Source organism: Cupressus sempervirens, chromosome 8, assembly GCF_028749045.1.
Source record: "Cupressus sempervirens isolate cs-2001-9-10 chromosome 8, ASM2874904v1, whole genome shotgun sequence".
NCBI classification, from domain to species: Eukaryota; Viridiplantae; Streptophyta; class Pinopsida; order Cupressales; family Cupressaceae; genus Cupressus; species Cupressus sempervirens.
In genome coordinates, this window is record NC_143125.1 from 545,372,721 (window position 1) to 545,390,819 (window position 18,099).

Consider the following 18,099-nt stretch of genomic DNA (forward strand, 5'->3'; position numbering starts at 1 on the left):
ACTTGGTCATTTGAAAATGACTACGGAGATGTGTCCCAAGACATAAGAAGAGGAGGATAAGGTGTCCAAGGTACCCTATGCTTTAGTTGTAGGAAGCTTGATGTATGCTATGGTATGTACTGGGCTAGATATTGCACATGCAGTGGGAGTTGTTAGTAGGTATATAAGTCATCCAGGAATTAAGCATTGGAATGCAATCAAATGGATTCTCAAATATTTGAGAGGAACAGTCAATAAGTGTTTACACTTTGAGGGCTCTACTACTGATTTATAGGGCTATGTTGACTTGGATTTGGCAGGGGATATTGATACCAAGCAGAGTACTACAAGTTATGTCTTTACTATTGGTGGGGCAATCATGAGTTGGGTTTCTAGGTTACAGAAGATTAATGCTCTATCCACTACAAAGGCAAAGTATGTTGCTGCTAAAGAGGTAGGCAAGGAGATGATATGGGCTTCAATTCTTCTTAGAAGAATTAGGACATCCATAGAAGGATAATTATTTGTTTACAAATAGTTAGAGTGTCATTCATCTTGCCAAGAATTCAGCTCTACATTCAAAGATCAAACACATACAATTGTGGTACTATTTGATTTGGTTAGTTTTGAATGATGGACAGTTAAAGCTGGATAAGATACATACAGATGCCAATCTAATAGATATGTTTACGAAGGTAGTAACAAGGGAGAAGTTGAAATCCTCTTCAACTTCGGTTGGTCTTCTAAACTGAATAGAAATCAATGAACAACATAGTCCAGGGTGGTTTGATCTAGTGAGAACCCCATGTGGTAGTGGTATTGCTACAGGATCAGTCTCCAAGTGGGAGATTGTTGTTTAGTGTGGAGCCTAATCAATCCTCAAGTGGGAGATTGTTAATTTGTGGTGATTGATCAAGAAAGTATTGTGCATGCTTCATAAATTCTTTTAAAAAATTTGGGCCCTATTTTATCAGGATTTTGGGCCGACATGTAATTATTAATAATAACCCTAAAGTGGTTTAATACTTGTATAAAATAGCTTAGGGTTAGGGATTGTTTCATAGTTTTGATGCAAAAATTGGTACTTGCGACTGTATTGAGTTGTAAGAGATTATGGATTGTAATAAGGTTGTAATCACTGGATCATAATAATATTAGACTTGCTATTTGGTGGACGTAGCCTAGGGATTGGGTGAACAATGTTAAATCTTGGTGTCTTGTGTTCTTTTCTGTGTGATCTATTATTTTCTGATATTGGTTATATTTGCATGTAATTGTTATTTTTGTCCGTGGTTTAATCATTTTTGGATGTTTCATTTAAATGAGTGACAAGGAGAAGACAAAAAAAGGCAAGAGTCGAGCAGGACAAGGCTTGATAGGTTAGCCAAAGGAGCATTTGTGAAGGTTGGAAGCATGGCATGGGATGTGTGGATTCATGCTTGTTCACATGGATTTCTTGGTTGTGGCTATGGGTTTGAAGGCCTCCATGGTTGTATTGCAATGGTGTTTTTTGCTAAATAATACATGGTGATAGATGCTTTTAGAGGCTGAGTTTTTCCCTCAATGAGGGTTTCCTAGGGTATATCTCATGTCACATTTTTGTGGGTATGTTGTCTATTATCTTGCATGTGTATTTTAATTACATGTTTATTTTAGATATATCCTATACTAACTAAAATGTCAAGCACAAAAACCTGATCCAAAATCATAACATGTATTTGTAGTTGTCAAAATATCCATAGTTGAAATAGCACCCATAGCAAGTGCCAAACCCATCCAACTACCCATACCTCCAAAGGTATACCAAGTGAATCTCACATCATCAACATATCCAATTTGCAACTTGCAATCACAAGCCTCAAGAGCAATACATGTTGCATATATACTATGAAGCTTCCACTGCAAAAGATAATGTCAAATCTATAACCAATCCACTCACAACATCTCAACTGTTAAAGACTTGATATGAGAGTTTTTCTTGCAGGATATCAATTTATGTATTGTGGATGTCCTTGATACTATGTGGATTCACTTCTTTGAGATGTTGTGAGTGGATTGGTTATAGATTTGAAATTATCTTTTACAGTGGGAGCTTCTTGGTATATATGTGGCAGATATTGCTCTTGAGGCTTGTGATTGCAGGTTGCAGATTAGATATGTTGATGATGTGAGATTCACTTGGTAAACCTTTGGAGATATGGATAGTTGGATGGGTTTGGCACTTGTTGTGGGTGCTATTCCAACTATGGATATTTTGAAAACTACAGATACATGTTATTGCCTTTGGATCAAGTTTTTGTGCTTGGCATTTCAGTTGGTACAAGATTTTATGATTTTCTAATGTGACAGGTTGGATGGCTTTATCTTTGGATGGTTTCTATGTATGTCTAGTGGTAGTGGCATAATAGGAGGTGAGATCATTCATGTTTGAGATGCTAGATACTTTGATTTTGTTAGGGTATTAGGATGGAGCACATGGTATAATTTGATCCATGATGATGGATGTGCTAGGAGGGATTGTTCCCATGTTCATTTATGTGGCTACAGATTGACCCTATGCAAAAAATACAATAGGTGGGAGATTGTTGAGACCTGATATGGACTTGAGAGAAAATTGTTCTTAGATGAGTCTTGGTTGGAGACTTGGATATCCTGATGAGCATTCTCATTCCCCACTCTTGGTCTACTCGGCGATTTGCTACTTGAGAGGTATAGCCCATTATTTCTCTCAGGTGCATTATATTTATGCTTGTCTTTCATGGATATGGATCTTGAGATACTTTACATGAGTTATTTCTTGAGGATTTATTTGAGAGATGGTCCATTATCTCAACATCAAATGTGCAAATGTTTGGAAGGTTTGGAATGACATTCACCGAAGCATATTAAAAGGAGGTTGGAATAGATTTCCCCCACATTAAGGAAGGCAAACCAAATTAAAGTTATATAAACCTTAAACATTCAAAAAACACCAAAGAAATCCACATGAGTGTAAATAGGTGTGGGTTGAATTAAAGATAAAAGTTGTACTTTAAGAGAGTAATTAGATGGTCAAGTAAGTTTCAAATTACTAATAAGATCATAAGGTGCATTTACCATTTGGGAGATAATACAAATAAATGAAAAGAGAAACACATAAACTCCTACATTGAGATGCATACATATTTATAAGAGATGTGTAACAATAAATATACTTGTTTCCCATATATATTGAAGAATCTATACATTATTGTGGACCTCTTCTAACTTCAGGGATAAATCATACACATTGCCTAGTATGATATATAACTAAAGTATTTACAAGTTATTTATAAGATCTATGTTAAACTATAAATTGGAAATTCAAAGTGACCAAAAGAGTAAGTCTGAAAACAAGACATTACAAGTGGTATTCGAGCATCTTTCTTGCCAACATGTGGAAAGAGGTTAATGCAAAAATACCGAAGGGATCAGAGAGCATTAGAAAGGGAAGGAAGGAAACAATCCACCAACATGAACAATCAAATAAGTAATGAATTGAAAGCCTTCATGGAACAAATGAATCAAACTACTCAAGTACTCATGGAACAAACTAAAAGAAATTCTCGAGCTAGAACTGAGCAAAGTGAAACAAATTGACTCCTCCTAGAAGCTATTTGTAATATAAACAAAAATGGGAAGGATACAAATTCTCACTAATATGAAGATGATAATAATCAATTGCATATACCAAAATTAGAGCATAGACCCACAAGACTCTCCTTCCTACCTAGAGAAGAAGAAGAAGAGGAGGATAGATTAAATGAAGTAAATAATATAAATGAGTACTCTAGAATTGATCTTGAACTTAGAAGGGAGATATCGTTTAAAGACTATTGCGATGCTCGAATGAAGTCACTATATAATAAAAAAAGACAAATACACCAAAAGAAAGGACTAAGAGAAGAGATAAATAAAGTGAGTCTTCCAAAATTTGATGGATCAGGAAAAAATACAACATGCTCATGGGTACAACTATTGGATACATATCTTTCCTTAAATCCTATGACAGAAAGAAGTGTTATTCAATTTGTTTTCCTTCATTTAAGAGGAGTAGCACAAGATTGGTGGCAACATGGCCTTAACAACCACAAACATAAAAAAATTAAGAGTTATGATGAATTCACCCAAAAACTCATAAAGTGATTTGATCCAATAGACTAGAATAGTACTTTAAAAGATTAACCCAACTTAGACAAAAGGGATCAGTGATGGAATTTGCTAGGGAATTTGAAAGGTTATCAACCATGGTAACTTAAATATAATAAAAGAGACTCACCTATTTATTTATAGATGGATTGAAGGAATCAATCAAGAGCACAGTGGGAGCACATGAACCAAAAAAAAATAGAAGATTCTATCCAAAAGGCATTAAAATTTGACACGCATTCATTAAAGGATAGATCCAAGAACCATGCACCGAGCACACATTCTAGGCATTATGAAAAAGGAAGGAAGCACTCCAAGGAATTTCAAACAAATGAGTTATGTTACCATTACAAGGAACCAAGGGAATGTGGCCATAAATGCAGAAGAGAGCTCAAAAGCTATCGTGACAAACTAAAAAGAAAAAAATTATGCTTTCATTGCAAAGAAAGTTGGGAACCAAGACACATATGTGGAAAGAGAAGCCAAGTTCGAAAAATGGATGCCACACTTGATGGGGAAGAAAGGGAAAAGATGAACAAGAGACCTAAATATAATCAAGAGAATAATTAAGATGCGAAGGACCGAAAAGAACTAGACAAGTTGCAATTTTAGCGGTCAAGGCCACCTTGATGGATGCCAAGGTGGTGCCATCAAGGCCGAGAGGGCCAAAGTTTCACTCTTGGGCTTAGGTAGGATATTTAAAAAGGAAAGGAATTTTCATCTAAGTAGACCACCTTGATGGATGCCAACGTGTTGTTGTCAAGGCCAAGAGGGCCAAAGTTTTGTTCTTGGACTTAGATTGGGTGATGGGAACACAACCCAAGAACAGAATGGAAACAACAGAAGAGGGAAATTATATTAACTAAGAAAATAAGCTAGTACAAATAGTACAGGAAAATAAACTTCAAAACATGCCCTAAGGGCTTACAATAGCAGAAATCTGGAGATAAATTCTCCTTATGGTACCTCCTCTCAAACTCCACTCTGAACTGCCTTTTACAATGCCAAAAATCTCCTTAAATAGACCCTGGAGGGTTAAGGACTAGGAGTACATTCTAGAAAGTGCTAGTAGGCATCCACCGACCAAATAGAAGGTTCCAAAAGCAGCGTTAGAAGTCGGTGCAAATCTAGAAGAATCCAGAAACAGTAACCGAACTTCCGAGAGGCATAACTTTTGAACCGTAGCTTCGATTAACGAACCGTTTACATTTTCGAAAAGCTCTCGAAGCGCTCTATAGCCCTATGGACCAGCTTTGCTCATCCCCTAGTTTTTGGCCCTTTTCAAGGTCATTTAATGCCCCTAACTTGACTTTGAAGCATTCTTAGGAGGTCTCCAAAACCCAAAAAACTGCAATAACTTTCAAACCGTGGGGCCTTTTGACCTGATTCTTTTTCTGGAATGCTCTAAATCACAATTGCATTCATCTAGCCAATTCACACCTTCTAGGTCACCAAAATGATGGCCAAATTGCATGCTCCTATTTTTTTGGGATTTTCAAACACACTGATAGTGGAACTGTGAGAGTTGGAACCTTTATTTGACCCAAATGGGTATCCAAAAATGTAAAGACATGAAATAGAAAATAAGTCTAAGTACATTTTTTTGGGTGACACAGGATTACCCTTATACCTCTAGATGCTCCTGCATCATTGGGAAAAGAATGTTAAGATGGACATCTAAATAGACCACCTTGATGGAATGGTAGAATATTTTCATCAAGGCTAGGAGGTTCAAAGTTTTACTTCTGGGCTTAGATTGGTCAAGTTAAGAAAAATTTGACATCATGTCAACTTAATTCAGTTAAGAATCTGCCAAGTAGACCACCTCATTAGATGATTGATGTCTTCAATCGAGGCCAAGGGGGCCAAAGTTTCGCCCTTGGGCTTGGTAGGATGTTGGTTTAGAACTAATTTATCATGACTCATATTTTTTTTAGAAATATTATATACACGTGCATGTTAACGATTACTTGTTCTTGTAGGATCCATGATCAATTAAACACACTAGAGAAGTATATTTTGTAAATCATTTCCTTTACTTCATTGTGAGAAACAAATTATAAAATTAATGAAGAACATATGATGTGTCTGCATTGTGTATGCTTCGTGTTTCCATGCATTCATGTTACTACTTTGTGTCTGCTTCGTATTTTCACTCATTAAAGATGTATATTTCCTAAATTTTCTAGGCCTTTTGTATGAAAATATGTTTTGTGTCTATGAAGAAACTTGTATATGAATGATTTTTCTTAAGGACAAGCAAATTCGAGAAGGGAGGACTGTGATATCCCTATTTTTGACATATAATTTAATAATAAATAAATAATAATATCGAGATATAAGAATAAATAAATATTATAATTACATTATAAACCAATAAGATATATTTAAATATTATTGCATTTGAATATAATTACTATTAATAAACTAATGATAATAAATATTATATATATTAATAAATATGGTATAGTAATTAAATGATAACACAATATGGATATAAAAGTAAATAGTCTAGTATATTTAAATATTGTACATAATAAATTATAAAATATATCATATCATACCTATAATGAATAGATTAATTATTTCTTAAGGAACGTGGTTATTGGCCACCACTCAAAGTAGCATGTATAAAAATAGAGCTATTGAACGAGATTGGAAAAAGCATATTAACAGCGAGTATGAACATTCAAACCTGACACACCATTGAATTGCATTATTTTAGATTAAAAACAGAGCATGGAATGAGGAGGAATACGAAAGAGGAGGAACTAAGGCATTGGACACATATTAAACATAGCCACAAACAGTCATCAGGTCTGACAAAGAAGGTGGTAGCAGATCTTCACTGGAATATGTTGGCCAAAGTGTATAACTTAATATAAAGGATGCAAAATACAATTCAAAGGATCATATCAAACGTGTGAATGTTTGGAAGGTTTTGAATGACATTCACCGAAGCATATTAAAAGGAGGTATGAACAAGATTCCCCTATTAAGGAAGGCCGCTGGAATTAAAGTTATATAAACCTTAAACATTCAACAAACACCAAAGAAATCCACGTAAGTATAAATAGGCGTGGGGAGAATCAAAGATAAAAATGGTACTTTAGGAGAGTACTCAGATGATCAAGTAAGTTTCGAATTACCAATAAGATCATAGGGTGCATTTACTATTTGGGAGATAATAGGAATAAATGAAGAGAGAAACACATTAACTCCTACATTATTAGGAGATGCATACATATTTATAAGAGATGCATAACAATAAATATAATTGTTTCCCATATATATTGAAGAATCTATACATAATAATATAATATACTTTATTCCCCTTTAACAATAACAATATTGTCATCCTAAACAAGATTTTTTATAAGATTTTTCATATGTATAAATTTTAGTCCCTGCCTTATACTAATTTTTTCATTTGATCCCTACTATTAAATTTTTTTTTGGAAACAAATGTTATAGGCCAAGGTTTTGAAGGTCAGATTTTATAAATCAATTATGTTGTGTTTTTTCCTAATTTCTGATTGGTTTAGATGAATTTGCTAGGGTTTTTGCATATTTTTGTGAGTAGAAAAATTAGAAAAAAGTAAATGCTATGGTGGTGGTCTGACAGCGAATTGATTGATCTTATGTTGGTGCAAGTGTTTTTGTCATTTATCTCCAATGCTCGAAGCAGGAATTAATGTGACCTTATCCTGGCCAGCTATACCATAACCTCCCAGGGAACTAAATATTTGTTGCCCATAGAAAGATAAGAAAGATTTTGTAATTGAGAGCACTGCAACTATTTTGAGTAAGTAAACTTGTGTTTTTGCCTTGAAATGTATGAAGTGTTTGTAGGTCAGATGGTAGCATTTTTTTCTTTTTTTCTTTTTTTTTTTCCAGTTGCATCTTTGTTATGACCTTTATTTTAACTATAGAAAATGATGTTTCTGGAAGAATGGATTTGGAAATCTGTTATCTTTATCAAAATCTTTCGCCAATTATGACCTACAATTTTTTTACGCTCAATTTATGGTTGTAAATTCTAGATAACCAGGTGTGTAGCGATTTTTGTGTTGTTCATGGTTCAAAAAATTTAAGGATAGTGAATTGAGCAACAATTTTTAAGAGATGAGAATTTTTCTTGTAATTTAGGCTTCAAAAATTTCCAATCAACAAGAGGCCTGCATTAAAATTGTCATAAATTTTTCTCTATATATTGTCACCTATTGGCAAACATTTTTGCAATAGCTTGGCCCTTTCTTTTGCTATTTTTGTACAACAGAATGACTGACTAAGCTTCTTCTTCATCTACCATGGATGTGAATTTGTCAATTTAGTTTTAGAATGCTCAAAATTTCATAAAATGGATGTGGCCTGAAACAAGCAATGACAGCTAAAGCTCTCCCTTGCAAGCAGCTTGCCTACTTTCCACTCTAAAAAACCATCAGTCGTCCATAATGTGACTTTCGAGTTAGTAACTTATTAGCTGTCCATCAAGATCACTAGAGTTGTTCTTGATTTAAATAAAAAATGGAAAAAATAGTATATTAGTTTTGTTTTTTTAAGTGCAAAATGACAAAGCTTTATTATCACAAAGCTATATTATAGAAATAAGGAAGAACAACCTTCATAAACATCATGATGCCTTGTGGTTTCTCATAAACATACAGGCTGAAACAATGCCAAGCCTTGTGGTTTCAATATTTTGAGTTAAATAATAAAATATTAGAAACCAAAAAAAAAAATCTAGGTGACAGAACACATACTTTTACCAATCAATGATCATCTTGCTAATCCTATGTTTGTTAGTTTTTTATTTACTAGTTATTGGTGAGACTTCATTGAAAATTCAGAAATTCATAAAATATTGTCTAAACTTCTTCATATTTCTATAGAAGTTTTTGTCTTGATTCCTTTTCAAATATTCTTCTCAATCATATATTTTTAAAAAATTATCTTAACAATGTAATTCCATCCATTTGAAATTTATATTTCTAACTTTATTTATAATAAAAAATCAATATTTAGTTATAAATTTAATAACATTAATATAAAATGAAAATCCTTCAATACATTAAAAGATCAATATTATTGAAAGTTTATTTAATTTTTCTCCAAAATAATGTGACAATAGATAATCTTAGCATATTCTAGTTGTCAACCAAAATTTGTATATATAATGAAATTTTAATAATTTGATAAATAAAAATATTAAGTAAAACTTATGAAAAAAATCTCCTATCCTCTAAGTAAGGCATTTTGCTAGCTTTTAATATCAAGCACTAACTTTTATAATTACATACAAATATAATAACTATAAGGCATGATGACAAGAGACTATCACACAAAATACTAAAACATGTTAACTATTATGCCTTCTACTTGGTCTCTTCCATAATATATTATTGATTAATGATTTGAAGCTTTTGTCCAACTTCAATTTAATTTATGATTCTTAACTTCATTTAGTCCCATTTCTTAAAAGGCAGGGACTCCAGCTCGCGAAGGCCTTGTTTGGTTGCAAGAATTGTCTAATGTTGCATTCATCAATACTAGAATAAGCTCTCTTCTAAAATTTATGCATTCCAAAAAAAAATATTTGGAATATTGTTTATACCTGTTTGGTTGTCCTAGAATAGGAGTCATGCATATTCTCTGTTTGGTTGCCGCAATTAAAATAGGAATAAGAATAAATTTTTAAATCTTTTTAAAATAATTTTGTTGAAGTCTAATAAAATTTTAAATAAAAATGCTCTTTACTTTATAAAAATAGATTATTTGAACTATCCTTGTTTGTTTTTTAAAATGACTTTATAAAAAAGGTATACGAGTCCTTTCGTACTCTTTAGATTGAACCAAATTATTTGAAAATCATATTTAAATTTGAAGTGTGACCTTTTAAATACATTATTTTTTATTATATAAAAAATTAAAATTATTGATAGCATTTTGTAAAAGTTTGATTATATTTTAATTATTTGATTGTAAACAATATTATAATTAAACGTTAAATTATGTATACATTTGAAATCAAGATCATAACTAAAATCATATTATTAATAAAAAATACTAACAAGTCAAGGTTATTTCAATGCTTTTTCAAAATAATATATCCATTAACTAAACACAAGATTGATTTTAAAGATAATTTTATGAAAGTTGATCAAATATATCAAATCTGATATTAGTCTTTTTTGTCATTTTATAAAAATCTTTATACATATAGCTATGCACTTTTTTGCACATGGTCCCAGAAAAAATTGCAATTATAAGGCAAAGAAGACATCGTAAAAAAAAAAAATTAAACCTTTTGAGCCTTGCAACACTTGCACTCTGTTCCTTCATCATACACTATGCTTGTTATTTTTGCATCAATGGCCCAATCAAAGAATCCACACCCATCATGGCCCTACAATAGAAAATCTTCATTACTTCTTGCAATAATAATTAGTTATTCATAACACTCAATAATGAGAAATTTAATTGTATTAACTATCCTTTTTCTATTTGGACAACACCAAAATTTACTCCCAGGATTTTTAGGTGTCTTAGAGATCTTCAACAAACATGGGCCAACACCACATCAACATGTTGGCACGTTCACTAAAGCCATCAACCCTGCAAGATAATATCAACCATTAAAACATCCCAATATTTGAAACCAAATTTTCATTTGTAGTCTACTTTGTTATCCAAAATAGTCTGTTGTAAACAATGCTCCATTTTATGTTTGGAGAATTTTTTTAACTATCATGATTTTCATATTGTGTGTGTGCGCGTGCGCATGCGTGCGTGTGCACGTGTGTGTGTGTGTGTGTGTGGGCATAATGAAAATTATCCTAGTAAAAGGAATGATAGTAAAATACTTAGTAAAAAGAATGATCTTCTAAACAAAGTTGATTATGTTTAAATATTTTAAACTACGCTGATCTTGTGAAGGAAAGGAAACTGTAAAAATTTGGTATAGCTCTAATACCATGTAAGAATTTGCCTTAGGGAAATTCTCACCCAAGATCGTAGAACTAAAACACAAGCACAACTATAGACCAAAAAGAGTATGACCAATATATCAGAATATGTCCTCATACATTACTTTGTATTGTATGTGTAAACACACTAGGAGTGCCTATATATAAAGGCCTCTTAGGAAGCACCTAGAATGTCTCTAGAAGGTGGCAAGAGATAAGCTTGACAACTAAGCACATGTCCTCCATTGTGCATGAATGTACATGTATCAATAAGAGGATAAGCATGACAAGGTGTCCCATGTTGTAGACACTATGTGCTAAAATAAAGTGTTTTTTCCTATGTTGTAGACACCATGTGCATAAATGAGGTGCGAACTCCAGTGTTGTCAACATGACAACTTACAAGAGTGCACATACTCCTAGGTGACTAATAAATAAATATTAAAATAATGCATTAACCTAAGTAAACTTAAGTAAAGTGTAAATAGTAAATACGTATTTACACCAACACCCCCCTTTAAGTGAAACTTAGGGGAATGCCCTTAAGCTCACAAAATCTAGGATGAAATGCATAATAGGTCTCGGCTACTTGGCCATGTTAGGAACCCATGTACATAATGAAATGTAGTCTCTCATAAAGCAGAGAAAGAGGAAAAACTTCATGGGAAAAACCCTCCCCCAAAAAGAGAGATGGAAAGAGATTCATGGATGGATGGAGTAATCAAGACCCCCCCCCCATTATGATATACATCAAGTATATACGATAGAGAAATGGGAGAAGGACAAAATCCCCTAAGAGGAAAAAGTTCCCTTGATAAAGGAGAAGAAGAAGGAGACAAGGTAGTCCCCCCTCCCCCCCCCCCCTAAATGTAAGATGCCAACCAGTGAGAAATGCTCCAATGTAGAAGCTAATCCATGACCGCTGAATGATGCTCCTCCCCTTTGGAAGAAACAATGGTAGAGGTACAGGTGAGATGCTTCCCCTGTGTGTGGATATAATATCGATGATGAAAGGTGTCTCTGAAACTTGTTCAAGTGTCCCTGTGTCAATATTGATGGTGGCTCCTTCCAATACTGTTGAGAAGAAGTGTAGATCTAGCAAGGTTGGATGTAGAACATGTCCCAAAGAACAAAGTGTCTCCTCAAATGATAAAGAGACCTCTTGCAACTGTTGTACATAAGAATCCACAATCACATCAACCTGGTAAGACTGATCATGTAGAGAATGGGCATGAGGGTCAAAGTAAGTCCTCGCAATAATTGGAGAAGGATCTTCCTCATCAAATAGAAGTGGTATATCATCAAAGAAGTCTCCCAAATATTCTATGTGTGACTCCACAAACATACTTGAAATGTCTGGCAAGAAGTCATCACCTGGAAGAAAAAGTGCACCCTGTTGTGCTGAAGTACATGAATCTGTCACTATAGCAACAGATGAAGAATTCACTTTAAAGAGAAGAAAAGTATCATCTAGGATGTCTCTGACATCTTCAATGTGAGACTCCACAAACAGTTGTGCAAAGTCTGGTAGGAAGTCGTCGCACAAAGGTAAAGTAGGAAGACATGAAGTGCCCTACTGCACTGAATCCGTAGCATCTGTGGCTGAAATAGGATCAGTAGGAGAAATAGGAGCATCTGGAGGTGTGATCTTATCTGAAGAGGATGCAACTGTAACTGGAGGTAAAAGATCTTTGGGGAATGGAGGAATGAGTAGATCTCCATACGTCTCCCAAAGATGGATCCAAATATCATATAAATCATTTGACGTCATGTCATCAAGTGAATCCATAACCTCCGTATCCATATATAGAAAGAGGGCACAAAAAATGATGGAACATGTGTCCTCATTGTATAAAAGTCCTCTCCCATATGCAGTGCATTGTGCTGACCGAGATATGAGATAACTAATTGACTCCATTCTTGATAGTTTAGTTTTTTGGCATCAAGATAATCAAATCTTCCTCTTCCATGATGGACTAATCAATGTAACCCCCAAAATACAAAAAAAAACAAAGAAACCCCCCCACACCCCCCCCCCAATGTATGATTTGTTGGAGTTGAGGAAAGCCAACTCCGAAGACGCCAAGATCACCTGCATGCGAACCTGTCAAAGAGAAGCCAAGAAGGGGAAAAGCATGGAGCATGGGCAAAAACCCTAAACGGATATGAGAGCCAAAAATGCAAACACAATAAGAAATGTATTTACAATAAGAAATGGCTTTAAGATCTGATATCGTTACAATGAGAGAGAGCCCGAATATAAAGAGCTCTAGGAAGCTTGTAGAACAAGCTGGAAGGAGGTAGAGGACAAAAATGACAACTCAGCACATATCCACAAAAAGTGGAATATGCTAAAAAAGGAGAAAACTCCCGAGTTGTCAACAACTAACCACTACATGCATTAAATATAAAATATTAAATAAATGCATGACCTAAGTAAGCTTAAGTAATAGAATAAATAATTAAATATTAATTATTTACTCTAACATGATTTAGGCACTTTATGGTAGTGTGTGTACAATAGCCAATTCAGGACCTATTTCTGAAAGTAATATTTCTGTCAATAAAACCTATAATCTGATTGCATATTTGGAAAGTAGACAAAAAAAATGCACTTAAAAAAAAAAAAAAAACTTGATTTGGAGTCCAGATGAGCTCGTATGAAGCATTTAAAGTGGCAAAATTCAAGATTTGCAAGTTGTAGAAAAAATCAGGAATAGGGATGTCAAATTTCTTGCACCAATGTGTAGATCACAAAATCCTACCCCAAAACAAAAAAAAATGCTCATAAAAAGGAGTCCATATAAGGGAGATATCGTTGTATGAAAATCGTTGTTATTGTTATTTTTTCTAAATTGTCGTTGTCACACCTCCAAAAATCAAATGGCTCTAGATTTTGCCTTCGATGTCTGATTTGGATGAAATAAAATCCTATTTGGGGGTTTTTTGACATTTTGAATGTGATGCAAATATCTAATTTGCACCAGCAAGCACCAATCTTCACCTGCAAAAAATCTCTCCTATGGCCCGATGGCCCAAAAAATTCTGAAAAATAATGCTGATCCAAAAAAAATAGCAAAGATGCAGATGAAAAAAATGCAAATTTGAAATGATCATACCAATTCTGCATATCAGTCCTTCAGGTGCCAGTTTAGAAAAAAAATTTGCCTCATAATCGACTTTGGCCTAGGGTAGACAACTTTATAGCCAATTTTCACCGAATCAACATTTCGAACGAAATGGCGAGGTCACATATGGTTCTAGATGCTCTTAATTTTTGCAATACTCTAGATTCGAGCCAAGGTGCTGAAGCAAGAAGACAGCCTCAAACGACTATATGTAGAGAGATTCTCTAAGAGCTTTGATACCATGTAAGAATTTGCCTTAGGGCAACATTCACCCAAGATCGTAGAATTCGAACACAAGCACAACTATAGACCAAAAAGAGTATGATCAATATATCAGAGTATGTCCTCATACATTACTCTATATTGTATGTGCAAACACACTAGGAGTGCCTATATATAAAAGCCTCTCAGGAAGCACCTAGAATGTCTCTAGAAGGTGCCAAGAGATAAGCTTGACAACTAAGCAGACATCCTCCATTATGCATGAATGTACATGCATCAATGAGAGGATAAGCATGACAAGGTGTCCCGTGTTGTAGACACCATGTGCTGAAATAAAGTGCTTACTCCTATGTTATAGACACCATGTGCATAAATGAGGTGCAAACTCTAGTGTTGTCAACATGACAACTCACAAGAGTGCATGTACTCCTAGGTGACTAATAAATAAATATTAGAATAATGCATTAACCTAAGTAAACTTAAGTAAAGTGTAAATAGTAAATACGTATTTACACCAATAGAAACATTAAATAAAGATGTAAATAAATTGCTAAAGACTTCAAAAAATAATTTGTAAATGTGGAAATCAGAAGATTATCATGGAGAAGGTTAGGGAAAAACACTAATTTTTGTCTCTACTTGTTTGATATAAACAGTCCCAATAAATTGCTCTCATAAATGGCTAATTAGAATATAACAGTAAATTACACTGCAATTTTTAATAAGTCATGTAGCATAAGAATAATAAACTAATCTAATATTTTTAATCTTCTGTTGTTGATTGTTGATACAACACATTTTTGGTCATCTATGAGTTTGTATCATATATAAGATACACAAACAGTACGAGGCAACAAAATTGTCATGGAATTCCTCACTCCAAATTTAAATTTATATTAACTGTTACAAAACCATGAGTAATATTACTGTGTAACAAAAAATAATAGTAAAGCACTACTTATCAATGACAACAAGTAAATGATGATGCTGATGACCACAAGTAAGTAGATGAACCCAGATATGTAAATGATCATGAAGTGCCACTATATGATGTAGTAGGTGTAGTTGAATGAACGAGATGGTACAAATTGATAATAAGTTGATGAAAATTTGCTCATGTTGTTTACTTTATCAAAATGTAGCTTTGTGAGTAAACATGTACATTTATGGAAATGGAAAACTCAACCATACACATCTCTATTGCATAAGAACAACTAAAGAACAATACACAAGTGATAGTACCATATAAAAAAGAACAATAAAATGCATTCATATTTAAAGATGATTAAAAATTTATATAGTCGCATATTAAGAAAGGAAAATAAGTTTTTAGCTGATAAAAATCATGCAGGCATGTCTAAGGCATGCTATATACATGAAACAACCAAATATAAATGTGACTATAAATCGAAATAGTTCCAACAAACACTCTAGAGCCCTCCATACTTAAGTTTTATGTATTTCACTCTCTCCCCCTCGGTCATTCTCAAAAAGCCTTTTGCTCTTTTAATCTCAACCAAAAACATATCATAGGCCTTTATTATTGAATCTTCACTAATCCCGAGAATGGCTTTGAAGGCATCATACATTTTCTCTCCAACAGACTCATAATCCTCTTCATCCACCTTGATAATGTAAAGCTTTAACATGCCTTCATGGATCTTATTCATGGCTTTACAAATGGTATCCATTAAACTAGCCATGCTCACCTTCTTCCTCTTTGCCTTCTTTGATGAGGATGGTGATATTCTTTGTGTCATAGTTGCACTTGATTGGTTAGATTGAACAAAGTCATCATCCAAATTACCATTAAGATCAACTAGTATATTGAAATCTCCTTCATTATCAAGATTGAGGGCCTCATCCATAATGTACCCTTCTTCAATCTCTTGAGTTGTGGCAACTGTAGTACCTTCTGCCATGTCATTCCCACAATGAAGGCTAGCTCATTATAGTATTGGAATGGCTACCTTTTATACACTTTTTCATTTATGAATTCTTTCCTCTACAATTTGGCAATCAATTAAGTGATTATTTGTCTTTCAATACTAACTTTACAATATAAAGTTATACTTAAATCAAATGAATGTTAAATATCATTTTACCTTCAAAATGTCATTCCAAACACTATCTTCTACATCCACGCATTGTGTACCTTCATTCCAAGCAAAACTACATGTATTTCTTAAATCTTTCATTACTCTAAATCCCGCCTTCCAAGTTTTCAATTTATTCTTCAAATTATCCTTGGTCAGATTTTACTTTAGTTCATCGTTTAATTGCCTTTGAATGTAGGTCCAAGCTTCTTTTTTGAAATCGCCTTCACCTTCTCATCCAAGATGGACTTGCTCTTGAAGCAACTCAAGGAATTTGTGCTCCATATCTCTAGTCCATAGTACTCTGTTTGTAGAAGAAGGTGTATTGCTGACTTGCATTTCTTGAACCATGCTAATGAACATAACAAAAATGGGTCAAAAATATCAAGCATATATTATTGACTTCATTACTAAAAAGCCTACATTCCCAGAGGACTTCATTAGTTACAAGCATATATTGTTGACTTAATTAGTTATGAGCATATATTTCTGACTTCATTAGTTAAATAGCTTGACTGCTTTTATATTCAATAATATTGCTCCCAATAGACAAATAATAGTTTCATATTGGTTACTCTACAAAACAATTGAATGTAGGCTGCCTTATAGTTTCATGAACAGGATGGTTGGCTTGTGGATAAAATTAATGAGAAGGTTGGATAGTATGTAAGAACGTATAATATTGGAATATGCATGATTAACAATTCAGAAAAGCCCTCCATTGAGATTTAGAAAGGTTGCATTTTTGGGTTGCATTGAGGTTCAAAAAGGCTGCATTTCAAGGCTCAAAGATGGAAAATATAAATTTATATAAAAGAGCTTAACTACGTACCAAAGAATGGATGTCAGATTCAACTTTTTAAAACAAATTAGATTACAACCAAAACATGTGCTAATTTAGCTAATGAATGAATATACTAGGAACCTTGACAAGTCATTCATTGATAAGATAATTTCCACAACAAGTCAAATTGTGATATTGCTATCAGGATTTAACTACATGACTGAAAATCACACAGTTAAATCCTCATAGAAATATCACAAGTCATTCATATTTTAAAAGTTGTTCTAGAAATTCTAAGATTAGCAACCATGGAAAGGATTCCAATAATATACTATTTGGCTAGAACATCACGGTTGAGATTTGTTCTTAAAAAATTCTCCATGTTCATCTCCAAAATAATAATCTATTCCAAAGCAAAAATAAATAAATAATGCTTTCTTAACAAAGAAAGACAAGATAAGATAACCCACAGTTAAGCCTTCAATTTCACTCTCTTCTTTCTTTTGGTCTCCTTCCTTTCAAATTTCAAACTTGAAATTCTTCTATAGTAAAGCACATCTTCTTAAAGTATTGCCTTATAATGGACATTGTGCCTGACATTGTGTAATTTGGGGACAGATGGGGATGTTTTTAATACAATACAAAATTTGTGTAATGAATTTGAATGCATGTTAATGAAAAGACGGGCTATCTAGTCGAAAGAGCCAAACCAAGCGTGGGACCCAACCCAACTCAATTGGTCTCGTTGAGTATATATG

The 18,099-nt window shown here is 33.6% G+C and overlaps 1 pseudogene; it reads right to left on the bottom strand.

Annotated features, from left to right (window-relative positions):
• LOC149543606 (uncharacterized) overlaps positions 1-16,383 on the bottom strand; it is a 63,078-nt pseudogene extending 46,695 nt beyond the window's left edge.
• Between the last annotated feature and the right edge of the window lie 1,716 nt (positions 16,384-18,099).